This window comes from Ochotona princeps, chromosome 1, assembly GCF_030435755.1.
Source record: "Ochotona princeps isolate mOchPri1 chromosome 1, mOchPri1.hap1, whole genome shotgun sequence".
Classification (NCBI taxonomy): domain Eukaryota; kingdom Metazoa; phylum Chordata; class Mammalia; order Lagomorpha; family Ochotonidae; genus Ochotona; species Ochotona princeps.
Window position 1 is genome coordinate 82691980 of NC_080832.1, and position 15935 is coordinate 82707914.

At 42.8% G+C, this 15935-nt stretch overlaps 1 pseudogene; it reads right to left on the bottom strand.

The window, feature by feature from the left end:
• Nucleotides 1-10974: 10974 nt before the first annotated feature.
• LOC101529350 (gamma-aminobutyric acid receptor-associated protein-like 2) lies at nt 10975-12024 on the bottom strand (annotated as a pseudogene).
• Nucleotides 12025-15935: the final 3911 nt, after the last annotated feature.

Genomic DNA, 15935 nt, shown 5'->3' on the forward strand with positions numbered 1-15935 from the left:
TGCATAACCACAGCTCAAGTTCAGTTGAGATTCCCCCATTGCAAGCATATACCAAACACAGAGTTATAGAGAACATCATTTTTATACTTGTTATGTAATTAGGAGTCTTCCTGAGTTAAGTGTTTAATACCACTTGCTTACACATCAGTGAAATAGACTACACTAACTACAGCTTCTACCACAGTTCGAGGGTTAGCTGGGGCTTATAGAAAGTTGGGAAAGACACACAAAGAAAGAGCTCATAGGACTTCAGAATTAACAACATAATTATAAATGACCCTACATTCATTATCATGGACATCACTGTGGGTGGAAGTATTTCAATTTTCCTCAATGAAATATGAAGATAACCTCAACTCAGCGGTACAAATGCCACCTCTCCTAAAAGTATCCTTGGTATTCATTTTGAGGAGCCTATTTTCCGGTACCTGAAGCCAAGAATGAGGTCACTTATTCCAAATTGCAAGAAGTCTTCATAAAGTTCATAGAAAAATACATATATTATGAAAAAATCCATAGAATTTTTTAATTTACTTATTTGAAAGATAGAATTTAAGATGTATGGGAGGTGGGGGAGGAGAGAGAGATCTTCCATACACTGGTTCATTCCCCAAATGGCCTCAATAGCCAGTTCTGGGCCATAGTGAAGCCAGGAGCTTCTTCCAGGTCTCCATGTGGGTGCAGGATCCCAAGCACCTAATCCATGCTCCGCTGCTTTCCCAGGCACATTAGTAGGGAGCTGAGCTGGAAGTGGTTTAGGTGGGACATGAACTAGTGCCCAGATGGGATGCCAGGTGCTGTAGGCGAAGGCTTAACCCTCTATGCCACAATGCCTGATCTCAATTGTTTTGCACCAAAATTTACTGATGTTTAGCTGTTATAATATGTTTGAACAGGATCAACAGAGTCTAGTTTGAGGCACTAGGAAGAATGTGACATCAGTTTGAAGAGACTCCTGATGAGAACAGTGTAAGTTGTGCTAGCATTAACGCAAGATCACACATCAAATGTATCAGGAAGCTTTGGTAGAACAATGATGAAATCCTTGGCACCTTATTAAAAACAGATGCCCCCAAAGCAAATAGCAGTTTGGGCCCGGCACAAAGGCTCAATGACTAAATCCTCGCCTTGCACGCACTGGGATCCCATATGGGTGCTGGCTCATGTCCCAGCTGCTGTACTTCCTGGGAAAGCAGTAGAGGACGGCCTACAAGGAAGACCCAAGATAGAGTTCCTGGTTTCAGCCCGGCCCCACCCTGGCTGTTGTAGACATTTGGAAGCTGGAAGGTCCTTAATTCATCCTCTCTCTGCCTTTTTCTCATTCTCCCTCTGCAGGGAGCTGGAATGGAAGTGGGCAGGGTCAGCCTGGACCAGGCTGGGCCAATGCACAGCACACACCAGCACAAGTGAGAGCCAGGACGGGGTGCACACAGGACCCAGGTGGACCACAACACCCACCAGTTACATGAGGGCCGGTGCTAAGAGTGGGCCGGGCTGGGCTAGGCTGCTGCACCTGCTTGCAAGAGCTGGGGGTAGGCTGGACTTAACCAGGCTGAGGACCGGCTGCCAAATGCTGAGACTTGGGGTGGGCCATCTCAGAATGAGTCGCAGCATCCACTGACACGCACAAGACCCAGGGCTGAAGGCAGGTCTAGTAGGGGAACCTCCAGGACTCCTCTGCTGAGTCACAGAGAAGTTCTATTCCTGCTACCCATGTGGGAGTCTGGGATTGTGTTTTTGGATCTTGCCTTTGTCTTACCCAGTCTCAGCTGTTGTTGAACATTTGGGGAGTGAATCAGAAAACAGAATCTCCCCTTTCTGACTCTCAAATAAACCAAATACATTTTAATCATGTGACTTTAAAAAAACAGTAACAAAAAAGGAATGCAGAGAGGAAAGGAACATCATATTATTGGAATTGTATCTACAGGGGCGGTATTGGGGTATGGTGGTTAAAGCTGCAACCTGCAAGGTCCGTATGGGTACCATTTTGCGTCCGGGCTGCTCCACTTCTGATCCAGCGCCCTGCTATTGTACCTGAGAAAAGCAGCAGAGGACAGCCCAAGTCTTTAGACCTCTGCTTCCCACATGGGAGACCTGGAAGAAGCTCCTGGCTACTGGTTTCAGCCTGCCTAACCTTGCCCATTGTGGTTATCTGGGGAGCGAACCAATGGAAAGAAGAGCTCTGTGTGTCTCTGTCTACCTATGTGTGTGTATTATGTAACTCTGACTTTTAAAAAGTGAATAAATGCATTAAAAATAAAAACAGAAGTGGATCCACAAACTACATTAATCTATCAAAAACTAACAATAGCGCCCAGCAGCATGGCCTAGCGGCTAAAGTCCTTGCCTTGAATGCACCGGGATCCCAAATGGGTGCCGGTTCTAACCCCGGCAGCTCCACTTCCCATCCACCTCCCTGCTTGTGGCCTGGGAAAGCAGTCGAGGACGGCCCAATGCATTGGGACCCTGCACCCACGTGGGAGACCCGGAAGAGGTTCCTGGTTCCCAGCTTCGGATCAGCACAGCACCAGCCAATGCGGCTCACTTGGGGAGTGAATCATCGGACGGAAGATCTTCCTCTCTGTCTCTCCTCTCTGTATATCTGACTTTGTAATAAAATAAATAAATCTTAAAAAAAAAACTAACAATAAAATTATTTTTAATGATAGAAGAAACTGGATAGAGGGATAAGAAATGGAGAAGGAATATACAGCAACTACTGTCTGCCTTATTTTTCTAATATATCTAAAAGTGTTCTAAAATATAAAATATATTCAAAGAGAGAGAGAGACTTAGAGACATATAAACCAGCTTTAACTGAACCTATTTAGGATCCCGATAAACCAGTTTTTAAAAATGATTGTTAACCTCTTTTCTTATGTTTACATAGCTGATCAGGGAGGGAAGGATCGAGTGTTAGGGAAGAGTGGGTGTGATCATCGCTTCCAAACTTTCTATTTCTTCCTGTTTCTGGGGGAAGGGGAAGATAAGGGGAAAAGCCATACCCAGTTTCCCAACTGCCCCACGACCCATGATGGGATGGCCACCTGATGTCAACTCAGGGTCTCAATATGCTGATAAACCAATTGTAAAAAGCTATCATGAAGACAACTGGAGCAATTTAAGTACAGATGAGTAACAGACGAGATTGCTGAGTTGTGTGATGTGTGATATAATTGTATCATTACAGATTTTTTATTTAAGATTTATGTATCTAAAAAGCAGAGAGAGAGAGAGAGAGAGAGAGACATCTTGTACCTACTGGCTCATTTTCTGTATCTGACATGAGCTGCAGGCATCTCAAGTGACTGCTATACCACACCAACCTAGTATCATTGTCACTACTTCAATATACTTCAGTCTAACACTCTCGCATCTGAGCTGTTCCAGCAGCTACTTCAATACACTTCACACTTACAGATTGTTTTACAACAGTCCATAGGAGGGGAGGAATGGGGAGGTCCAAGGTGGCAGAATGAAAAATGTATAAAACCAACTTGACAAAGTGAATGAATCAATAATCATTTTTACTGAGTAGGCAAGAGTAGTTCATTATTTATACTCTGTGCATATTTTAAATTTTTCATATTGAAAAAATGTTATGGCATGTACAATGAAATGCTATTAAAGGATCTCTTTTTCTCATGTCTAAAAGGCACAAGAAATGGAATTAGGCCATCTTCTGCCCAGCAATGAAAGTCTAAGATTGGGTCTCAATTAAATAATAACTGGAATTCCTTTTCAAATTTCAGACTGTAATGCTAATCTAACACAAATATAGTGTAACTTCCTTAAGCCTCCCTCACAGCATGCAATTCAGACACTCCCAGCCCTAAGTAATCAAAAAAGTCAACAATGAGAACAATAATTCTAAGATACATTTGAAGGCATCAATAAAAGTATCTTCCAACGTTTATACAGGTATGATAGTGCTGATTTTCTTAAACATTCAATTTTTTGATTCCTGTACCTAAGTAATCATAAAATGATAACAATGAAAACTGACTTCTTGGGCCCAGCACCGTGGCCTAGTGGTTAAAGTCCTCACCTTGGGGCCTGGCACTATAGCGTAGTGGTTAGGGTCCTTGCCTTGCACGCACCAGGATCCCATACAGGCACCGGTTCTAATCCCGGCGGTCCTGCTTCCCATCCAGCTCCCTGCTTGTGGCCTGGGACAGCAGCTGAGGACGGCCCAAAGCCTTGGGACCATGAACCCGCGTGGGAGACCCGAAGAGCTCCTGGTTCCTGGCTTCGGATTGGCTCAGCACCAGCTGTTATGGTCACTTGGGGAGTGAACCATCAGACAGAAGATCTTCCTCTCTGTCTCTCCTCCTCTCTGTATATCTGACTTTCCAATAAAAATGAATAAATCTTTATAAAAAATAAATAAATAAAGTCCTTGCCTTGAACGCACCAGGATCCCATATGGGCACCGGTTCTAGAACTGGCAGCCTCACTTGCCATCCAGCTCCCTGCTTGTGGCCTGGGAAAGCAGTCGAGGACGGCCCAAAGATTTGGGACTCTGCAACCATGTGGGAGACCTGAAGAAGCTCCAGGCTCCTGGCTTCAAATTGGCGCAGCACCGGCCGTTGCAGTCACTTGGGGAGTGAATCATTGAATGGAAGATATTTCTCTCTGTCTCTCCTCCTCTCTCTCTTTAAAAATAAATAAATCTTAAAAAAAACTAAAATTCAGCTATCCTTTTGGAAAGATTAACCACAGCATCTCTACAAACAAATTTTCAAATTTCATTTCAAATTTTATTAAATTCACATAAAACTTTAAAAATCCAATTGTCAGAGTCCAGCTGTAGCTGTTCTCATTGGCAGATTGTCAAGATAACTTGATTACTTTTATTGTAGCCAAGCAAGCCAATACAGGGGACCGCCACACACTAGTTCAGATTTTAAGTCCTTTGTGGCCAGCGGTGAAGAGGGGTTCATGGCACTAAAGACCTCTCAACCCCAACTACAGACCAGCAGGGTTTATAAAGGCAAAACCCGCAAACCAGGAAGGGTTCAGGGGCACTGAGCTAATGCAGAAGTACCTTAGGGATAAAACAATTACTAACTTTGAAGACTTCATTGCTGTAACAGGTTAAAATCATTTCTCCAAGTCACGTTTGAACAGCCTAACCAGGGCTTCGAGCATTCTTGCCAAGCAGGATGTGGTTTTCTTGGCTGAATTAGTCTCACAGGTTGAGGAGGAAGGGTACCTCATCTAAGATGGAGCCCAGCTCAACACAGAATCATTCATGTCAAACCTGTTATTTCACTTTATTTTTTCTCTTTTTAATTTTAATTTTCCTTTTAATTTTGTTTACATATTGAGAGGGATGTACACTCATGTGGGCCTCTGGTAAGGGTGGAGAGGACCGAGACATCCAAGAAGGTGGGTGGGAAAAATGTTTCCACTTTTCCTTTTTTTTTTTTTTCTCCTGTGTCAGCTCCTTGCTGATGTCAAACATCAAACATCAGCACTCAAAGATGGGAGATGGTCATTTAATAACATCTTAGAAACCCCAATATGGGGCTTTGATAGTTGATAGTGTGGTTTTGATAGTTCTGAAACACCATCGGCTTCACTGTACCAGGGTTGAGAAAATCCTTCCAAGTCCATTGGCTGACCAGGTCCACCTTAGTGCATCCACAGATCCAGGCATTTTGCTGCAAAGAATGGCCAAGAGAGTGGTCCAACTTTTTCTGCTTCCCATCCTATAAAGAGGTGCTCAACATCCTTTGTTGGCCAGGATGAGCAGGCTGTCCTGTCCACTGAGTGCATCTGGATATGCTGACGACTTCACAGACACCAGTAACTGAGAAGACCCTGTCCTGACAGCTGCACTCCAAGGTCAGACCATACATATTGTGATTTTCCCTGTGGCCAGGTTTGAGTCCAACAATTAGTTCAGGAATACCCCCCCCTCAAATAAAACCTCACCTGAATTCAGGTGTGTGCCAGCCAGTGGAGGGTCAGATCTGTTCCTTCAGCTGTACCAGTCAATGTACTTACCGGTGGATATAGATGCCTGGCCAGTACCACCAGCAGCCTCATTGCTCTCACAAACCAACAGGCACTGCAGCCTGTGTTGTTCTCACAAACCAACAAGTACTACAGCCTAGCCCAGCCCAGCCCACAACAGGCTCAGTCCTCACACAGACCATTGAGTGATACAGCCTAGTTGGGACAACCCCAGAAAACCCCCATCAGGCCTGCCCCAGTCCCAGTTTTTGTGCATGCCAGTATTTGCTGTGGCCTAGCCCCATCTGTCCCGCATCCCATCTGGCTCTCATGTACAACCATGGGTGCTGAAACTTAATTTAGCCCAATTCACACACCCCCAGACCCAACACACACAATATGCCTACAGGTGCTGCTGCTTTGTCCAGCTTGGCCCACCCCCAGCCCTGGTTTTGATACTCACCAGCAGGACCTGCAGCCTAGCAGTGGAGTGCCCATATTCCTCTATCTGGCCCACTTCCAACCCTGGATCTCCAGATCGCTGAATCTCTGGATCTCCAGAGTGCTTAACACGGCTATCCTAGCACTCAACAGCAGGGATTAAGGCCTAGCCCGACTGGCCCCATTCCAGCTCTCATTGGTGGGTGCTACAGCCTTACCTAGCCTGGTTCACCCCCAGACCTGGCTCTTATGTGAACTGGCAGGTGCCACAGGCTAGCCCAGCTTGTCCACCTCCATCTGGTTCTCATGAGCCCCAGTGGGTGCTGCATCCTTGCCGAGCCTGGTCTTCCCCCAGCCCCGGCTCTGGCACTCATCTGTGGGAGCTGGAGCTTAGCAGGGCAGTTTGATGCCTTCTAATATCAAACTTCCATTGCTGTGTCAACCACTTCCAGCAGACATTGACTTTTACCAAATGACTTTGCTAAAAATTCTAAGAGTCTTGGAATATTTTATATGTGTATACAAGCTCATTCTTTCTTCCTCCTTGAGGAGAAGTTCCAGGGTGGTGCACCTTCTCCCAAATCCACTGGAGTACAAGGCTGCTATAAACCACCCACACTGCCTAGGGAAGGACACTGAAAGCCCAAAACACTAGGTCTGTGAAACTTCTAGAAGAAACACAGAGGGAAAGCTGGTGGACCCTAGTAGTCTTGACAATGATTCCTTTTACTTAACACAAAGACACTTGGCAAAATAAACCCAAAGAAGTAAGTAAGTTTCATCAAAGGAAAAAGCTTCTGCACAATAAAAAAAAAAAAAATCAACAAAGTAAAAATACAACCCACGGAATGAGAGAAAAGTGTAAATCTGACAAGGAGTAGTATACAAAAAAAAAAAAAAAAAAACAATTCAACAGCAAGAAAACAAACAAACAAAAAAAAAGGCCAATTTTTTTTTTAAAAGGCCAATTTTTAAACAAGTAAAAAACCTGCACAGACTTTTCTCTAAAGAAGACACAAGTGGGCAACAGATATATGAGAAAAGCACTCAACATCACTAACATCAGAGCAAAGCAAATGAAAACCAAAATGAACATGTCCCACATCAATGCCTGGTTAGATTTTCAACTCCATCTCCCAACTCCAGCTTCCTGCTCCTGCAGACCCTGGCAGATGGTAGGACTAGCTCAGGTCACTGGATTCCTGCCACTCACATGGGAGACCTGGACTAAATTCCTGCCTTCTGGTTCCCATTGCTGCCTAGTTCTAAACATTGCAAACATTTGATCAATGAAACAACACACAACAACTCTCTTCCTCGCTCCCTTCCTCTGTCTCTAGATGTGTGTCAATTAAACAACTTAAAATGAGATACCACTCACATCTCCTAAGATGGCTATAATCAAAAAGACAGAAGTTAGCAAATGTTGGCAAGAATGTGGAAACAAGCAAACCTTTCTACACTGCTGATGGAAATACCAAATGAGGTAGTCAGGGTATAAAACCGCATGAAGCTACCTCAATATATAATCACCTGGGGCTGACTCTGGGCCTGCCTGCATCACCTGTGTCCCTACTTACATGCCCAGAAAAGCACTGAGTGGAAGATGGACCCACGCACTTACATGGGAGACCCAAAGGAAGTGCCTAATTCCTGGCTTCGGACTGGCCTATCCCCACATTTGGAGGGTAGGAACAGGTGTTTAGCCTAGCCGTTGAGATGCTGAGATGCAGGCCCTCCCACACCAGAGTGCCTGGGTTCAATGCTCGCCCTCCAGCTCGACTCCAATTTCCTGGGAGTGCGGGTCCTGAAAGACAATATTAATGGCTGAAGCAACTGAGTTTCTATAACCCATTTAAGAGATCTGGATTAAGCCTCAAGCTCTTAGGTTTAGCGCCAACCCAGCCCCAGCTGTTGTGGGCATTTGGGACATGAACCAGCAGATCTGAGCTCTGTATCTCTCTAAGTCTCTCTTGCTCTCCCTCTCTCCCTTCTTCTCTCTCTCTGGCAAACACAAGTAAGTTAACAGAGTAACTCTCTTGTTAAGAGTTCTCACAACAACAAAAACAAGCAAAAGGGAAAAAAGGCACAAGGAAGTCTTTGGAAGTGATAGGATACCTCTATTACCTCAAAATTGGTGATTTTTTTAAAATACAGGCATTCCCTAAATTCATGAAATTATACTCAGTAAATATGGCCAGTTTTGTGTCTCTACTAAACCTCAATACAATTTTCTTTTAATTCATTGATTTCATGTTTTCTTTCCTGTTATAAAATAGCAGCAAATCGTTTCTGGGCCACTAGGTCTGTCATTAGTCAGAAAATATTAATGTAAATGTACAAAGAATTCTCACTAAAAACAATTACCAGGAAGGGCTGACTAAGCGGCTCTGTATATTACTTAAAACAGATAGGAGTCATAATTTTCTAATCTGCCTGAGTCATTCAATTTTAAATTGCTTTGCATGCACTTCTAGCTTGCTTGTGAAGGTCATTCTACTTTGCACTACTTTTGTTTTTCTTTCCATTGATTTGCTATCTGAAATTTTATGACATTTGCAAAATTTGATGCACTTTAAGTATCATGAAATTAAAGAGGTAAGACTATGATTTATGTCTTTTTAAATTGCTCAGTATGTTTACATTTTAGAAACAAGTCTCTTTCAGGTTTCCCACAGAGGTACGTTATTTATGTCTTTTTAATTTTGTTTAACATAGCTTGTTTTTAAGTGAAAAAAAATGGACAGAGAAAATGCCATAAATTTGTAATCAGCAATTGACAACCTCACATCCTACACATTTACCTTCAAAATAACTCCCAAATCTAAGCATAATTATGCCCAAAAGTTCAAGATGCCAAGATAGCATCCAAGACATATACAATTAAGGGAAGCATGGAGAAGCTCCATCATAGCATTTGAATACCAGCAAAGCCAAGGAGTATGAATTATAAAGGTGACTCCCATTGACAAAAAGTAATTCATTTAGTTCAATTGTTGCTATTAGAGCCCCCTTTTTTTTGAGCCCCTCTTTAAAAAAAAATTTTTAATATTTGTTTATTTGAAAGGGAAAAACAGAGATCTTCCATTCACTGGTTCACTCCCCAGGTGGCCAGGTCTTCCACATGAGTGCAGGGACGCAAGCACTTGGGCCACCTTCCATTGCTTTCCAAGAATCTTTAGCAGAGAACTGGATTAAAGTAGATGAACCATGCTCATTTCAGTAGCACGTATACTAAAATTGGGATGGAGTAGAGGAATCAGGACTCAAGCTGGCACCTATAGTCAACTTAGCCTACTAAGCCACAACATCAACCCCTAGATTCTCCTCTTTTAAATGCATCCCGGCTGCTCTACTTCTGATCTAGCTCCATTAATGGCCTGGGAAAGCAGAGGAAGATGGCCCAAGCCTTTGTGTGTCTGTACCCATGAAGGAGACCCCTGGGTCTCCCTGACTTCCTGGCTCTTGGCTTTCAGCACAGCTCCATCTATTGCAGTCATTGGAGAGTGACCCAAAAGATAGAAGATCTCTCTGTCCTTTCTGTGTAACTCTGCCTTCCAAATAATACTTTTTAAAAAGCTTTAACAATTACTTCTAATAATACAAGTCTGTGTGTCACAAGAATTGCCCAATGACTACATTGTTTGTTTGGGTTTTTTTTTTTTTTTTTTGCCTTTGTAAGATATTTTATTGTTAATGATTTATCTTAATAGTTTCAGAAAGAGGAAGATTTAGCTCAGTCCAACATGATTGGCAGCTGGCAAAATCTTGTGAAGCCAGTGTTCTGATTGCTAAGGACTTAATTTGGTTTTTTTTTAAATCTACTTTTTATTTACTACTTTTCTTTCTTTTTTTAAGATTTATTTTATGTTTATTAGAAAGTCAGATATACAGAGAGGAGAAGGAGAGACAAAGAGAAACATCTTCTGTCCGATGATTCACTTCCCAGTGACCACAACGGCTGGTGCTGAGCCGATCCGGAGCCAGGAGCCAGGAACTTCTTTCCAGGTTTCTCACATGGGTGCAGGGTCCTAAGGCTTTGGGCCGTCCTCGACTGCTTTCCCAGGCCACAAGCAGGGAGCTGGATGGGAAGTGGAGCTGCCAGGATTAGAACCAGCATCCATATGTGATCCTGGCCATTCAAGATGAGAACTTTAGCTGCTAGGCCACCGCGCCAGGCCCAGAATTTAATTTAGATGCTTTTAATACTTGGCCATCTAACACTTCAAACATAATCCAGAATAAATACATCATTTCCTCTCTTTTCACTTTAATGCAGCACCTACCTCACTTCAGCATGGAAATATCTTTACGAAATATGATTCCCAAAGGAACAAGTTCCCTGAACAGTATAGCCATGAGGACAATACACACAAAGAAAAACTCGAAATAAAACTCTGTATGATAATTTACTAATCTAAGGAAACAAAAATTTCCAACATATTAAGAAACCAATGCAGTTACAAATGCACTAACAGGTCTGTGTGAAGAGATTCTGATTCGTCTGAAAATGGCTCACTATTTACAAGACAGACAAGCAGGAATGTGCACTTAATCCAACACTGGCCCTCAGAAACCAAAAGTATTCTCTCCACTGTCAGCCACATATAAGAATCCATCTATCTTTTTTCTTCTCATTAAGCTGTCCCATAGCTAGACTGGACTGGAGGATTGTCTTATGCACAAACAGGACAGTAGCCTTCTCAGGAGGAAGCTGATTCTTCTCCTGATGATCCATATGAACTGAGCCACACTGATGTCAGAGGGATCCAAGTACTTCCGCTTGTCATTGTCGACAATCTGAGAGTCTGAGACTTTTTCCACAATCACTTGAACATGATTGGGCATTTCACTCGAATTTTCACAGAGCCCATGCATCTGTGTTCCGGAGAGTGGTCCTCCTTGAACAGCCACTTCATGGATGGTAAGTGGAGTAGCCGGGACATGAAACAGCCCCATATGGGATGTCAGCACTTGGAGGTGCAGGATTAGGCAATTAAGCTATCACACTGGCCCCATATTGTCCTTCTATTTAACATTATACATATCATGTTTTCCTTACATTACAGAGTGAGGGAGGGAAAGTTATAAAGAAATAGACACACCTTAGTCATATATTCAGAATTTTTATTGATGGGATACACAATCACAAATTGTAAAGATCTAGGCAAAGAGTTATATTATGGCCGGATTTTTTCCTAAAGAGGATTATAGGACCAGATCCACATTTTGGAGAGATAACAATGTAGTACTTGAAGATAACAATTTTACAGGGAAAGGGAGAAGTATTGCAAGAGAGAATACTAAAACAAACAAACAAAAAAAATGCCAGGGAGAATGCATTTAAATGTAGAGAAACTTTAGATTTAATGGAAAATTCCCTATGAAAAACAACTTTTTTAGGGCCCAGCTCAGTGGATGAATCCTCAACTTTGCATGTGCCAGGATCCCATATGGGCACCTACTCGTGTCCCTGCTGCTCTACTTTCCATCCAGCTCCCTGTGTGCTGCCGTGAAAGCATTAGAAGATTGCTCAAAGGCTTGGGGCCCTGTACCTGTGCAGGACACCCAGAAGCAGCTCCTGGCACTTGGCTTCAAATCAGCTCAGCCCCTGCCATTGCAGCCAGTCGGGGAGTGGCAGCAGACAGATCTTTGTCTCTCCTTCTCACGGCAAACTTGCCTTTCCAATAAAAATAAACAAATCTTTAAAAAAAAACTTTTTAAAAGCACTTTATTATGCCATCTTAAATCATTGTCCTTAGATCACTGATTGAGGCAAATTGTCTTGTGCAATAACATTTTAATGTTTCTCCTATGCATAATTTGTCTTTCTGTATAGATTTCTATTAATATTCCTATAAAGCAAGAGTTTCACAACAAAATTACAATAATAAAAATGATCTGTGGAATTTAACTTATAGAACTCTGAAGAAAAGTTCTCCAAATGGCGAAACATTTCTTCCTACAAAATAAAGTGATAGGGCCTGGCGCCGTGGCCTAGCAGCTAAAGTCCTCATCTTAAATGCCCCGGAATCCCATATGGACAACAGTTCCAATCCCTGCAGCCCCACTTCCCATCCAGCTCCCTGCTTGTGGCCTGGGAAAAAGTCTAGGACTGCCCAGAGCCTTGGGACCCTGCACCCACATGGGAGACCTGGAAGAGCTCCAGGCTCCTGGCTTCAAATTGGCGCAGCACTGGTCATTGCTCACTTGGGGAGTGAGTCATTAGACGGAAGATCTTCCTCTCTGTCTCTCCTCCTCTCTCTCTCTCTACATATGTATATATATCTGACTTCGCAATAAAAATAAATAAATATTTTTAAAGAATAAAGCGACAGTTTGAAAAAAATAGGTACTAAGTCTCAGAAATGCAGAGCTATAAAATAATAACTTATAAGCTAACCTGAATGAATCAACTTTAAAATAATTAACTATCTACTTGACGAAAAAAGTAATAATATCAAAAAAAAAACATTACAGTAGTCATTATATTTCAATAACATTAAAATGGGAAAATTAGGATTTTAAAAAAAGGTTGATTTTACAGGATCACACTGTTCATCAAAAAATTTCTTTTCTTGGGAACACAGCAGGTTAAGTCTCCACCTGTGATGCTGGCTTTCCATATGAGCACCAGTTTAAATGCCAAGTGTTCTACTCCCAATCCAGCTCCCTGCTGATACACCCGAGACAGCAACAGAAAATGGTCCAAATTCCTGAGTCCCTGAACTCGTGTGGAAGACCTAGACACAGTTCCATACTCTTGGCTTTGACCTGGCCAAGCTCCAGCCACCGCAGCCATTTAGACAGTAAATCACTGGATAAAGATTCTCTCTCTGTTTCAATCTCTCAAATAAATACATAATCTTTTAAAATTCCCTTTCTAGTTTTACCATTTCTAAATTGCTTCCAATATTTGTCCTTTTTTCAACTTTTGCTCCCCATCTCCTCGAAATTCTCACCTTAGGTTCATGCAGAGGAATATCACACACAATGTCAGGAAGTGCTCAGGTTACAAGCCTTATTTAAGACTTGGCCCTGGTTCTTAAGAAGTCTATAGCAATGAAAGTGAACCACTAGGGCCCGGCGGCGTGTCCTAGCGGCTAAAGTCCTCACCTTGAACGCACCAGGATCCCATATGGGCGCCGGTTCTAATCCCAGCAGCTCCACTTCCCATCCACCTCCCTGCTTGTGGCCTGGGAAAGCAGCCCAGGACGACCCAAAGATTTGGGACCCTACACTCGCGTGGGAGACCCGGAAGAGGTTCTAAGTTCCCAGCTTCGGATCAGCACAGCACCAGCTGTTGCGCTCACTTGGGAAGTGAATCATCAGACGGAGGATCTTCCTCTCTGTCTCTCCTCCTCTCTGTATATCTGACTTTGTAATAAAAAATAAATAAATCTTAAAAAAAAAAAGTGAACGACTTTACAATCAATGACTAAGTCCATACCTCCAGAAAGAATTAACAGAATTATGAGTAGGCTCATTTTACAAAGTCAATTTAACCAAAATAAAATACAGATGCATATTATGTAATGAGACTTACTACCCATTACCTTGTAGGCATTATCTTACTAAATTATTTAATCCTTACAACTATCCTATGAAGTTATTTCTATTTTTATCTTTATTCTATAGAAAAGGAAATAGGAAAACACCTCGAGAATTCTGAACTCGGTGATGTCTCCTAAAGACGTTCCTTTCCCACCCAAAGAAAAGACCTGAGGGGATGAGCTAGGAGAGTAAACCCTCACATGATCTAGAACCGTGCTGCTCAACATGGTTAAACATTTAGAGCAGTGGACTTTAGATAAAGCTGCCCTTTGTAACAGATGCCGGGCCTCACTCACTGACCGGGAGGCCACCGAGCATCTGAACTGTGTGCTATACTCTAGCTATAAAAATGCACCCAATTTCAAAGTTTTAGAACCAGAAAAAGGCTCATCTCACAAATAATTGTATATTGATTATATGCTGAATTAGAAATTTTTTTTTTGGTCCACTAATGTTTATTGAATTTTTTTTATTATTATTTATTATTTTTAATTCATTAATTACATTGCATTATGTGACACAGTTTCATATGTACTTGGATTCTCCCCACCTGGCTAAATGATGCATAATTGTGCAAGTAACTTTTTTTTACAGTTTTAATATAGCTACCATAAATTTTTTAAAAAGATTTACTGATTTATTTTACTGGAAAGTCAGATATACAGAGAGGAAAGATCTTCTCCCATGCTGCGCCGGTCCGAAGCCAGGAACTTCTTTCCAGGTCTCCCACACGGGTGCAGGGTCCCAAGGCTTGTGGCCATCCTCGACTGCTTTCCCAGACCACAAGCAGGGAGCTGGATGGGAAGTGGACTGCCGGGATTAGAACCAGCGCTCACGGGATCCCGGGCGTGCAAGGTGAGGACTTTAACCACTACACTATCCCACCAAGCCCAGCTACTACAAAATTTTAAACCATACAGTTTCTATTTAAAATAGAGTGCCACCACAGAAGGAATTATCAAACCAAAACATTAATTAAAATCCTCCTTAGTGTGGGCAAACAGGCAATAAATGCTATAGATAAGGAAGAAAAATGTCTCATTTAAAAAAAAAAGTCTTGGTAAGGATATGAGCCAAAACAAAAACAAAAACAATAATAGCTCCCTGCGCCTAGAATCACTGACATCCTAGAAGGAATCTACACAATGTCCCAATCTTGGCTGCTCTCATCCTTCTTGGAAAGACAGCAGGGCAGGAAAGACACAAAATAAGCCTGGAGTATCTTATTGTGCCAAAAAATAAAGGTATTCGGGCCCAGCACAATAGCCTAACAGTTAAGGTCCTCGCCTTGAACACACCAGGATCCCATATGAGCGCCGGTTCTAACCCCGGCAGTCCCACTTCCCATCCAGCTCCCTGCTTGTGGCCTGGGAAAGCAGCTGAGGATGGCCCAAAGCCTTAGGACGCTGCACCCATGTGGGAGACCAGGAAAGAAGTTCCTGGCTCCTGGCTTCGAATTGGCACAGCACCAGCCGTTGTGGCCACTTGGGGAGTGAATCATCGGAGGGAAGCTCTTTCTCTCTGTCTTTCCTCCTCTGTGTACATCTGCTTTTCCAATAAAAATAAATAAATGTTGAAAAAAAAAGTAAAGGTATTCAAGGACTATCAATATGAGCACCAAGGACTACATCCTAACTTCCAAGGAGACCACGGGGAATTGGAGTGCCTTTGGAGGCCGAGAACTCCCATTTGGATCTACCACATGGGATGGAAGAAGCCCAAATCCTTCCTCGCAGGATCTAAGGTCATTGGAACAACAGCCAGGAGCCCTGAGCAGTCCACAGAAACAGAAGAACAGTAAACTTCCTTCGGGACAAGGGAGAGGAGCTTTCTCTCCTTACTTAGTTCCAACTTTGGATCCCTACCCTCTCTGGCAATGACCATCAGGGTCGCTCTGGAGACCCCCCTCCCCCCTAAAAAAATTAGGATAGAGAACAACAAGGAAAGCTTAGAACCAGACAGGAAATGGTCAGCGT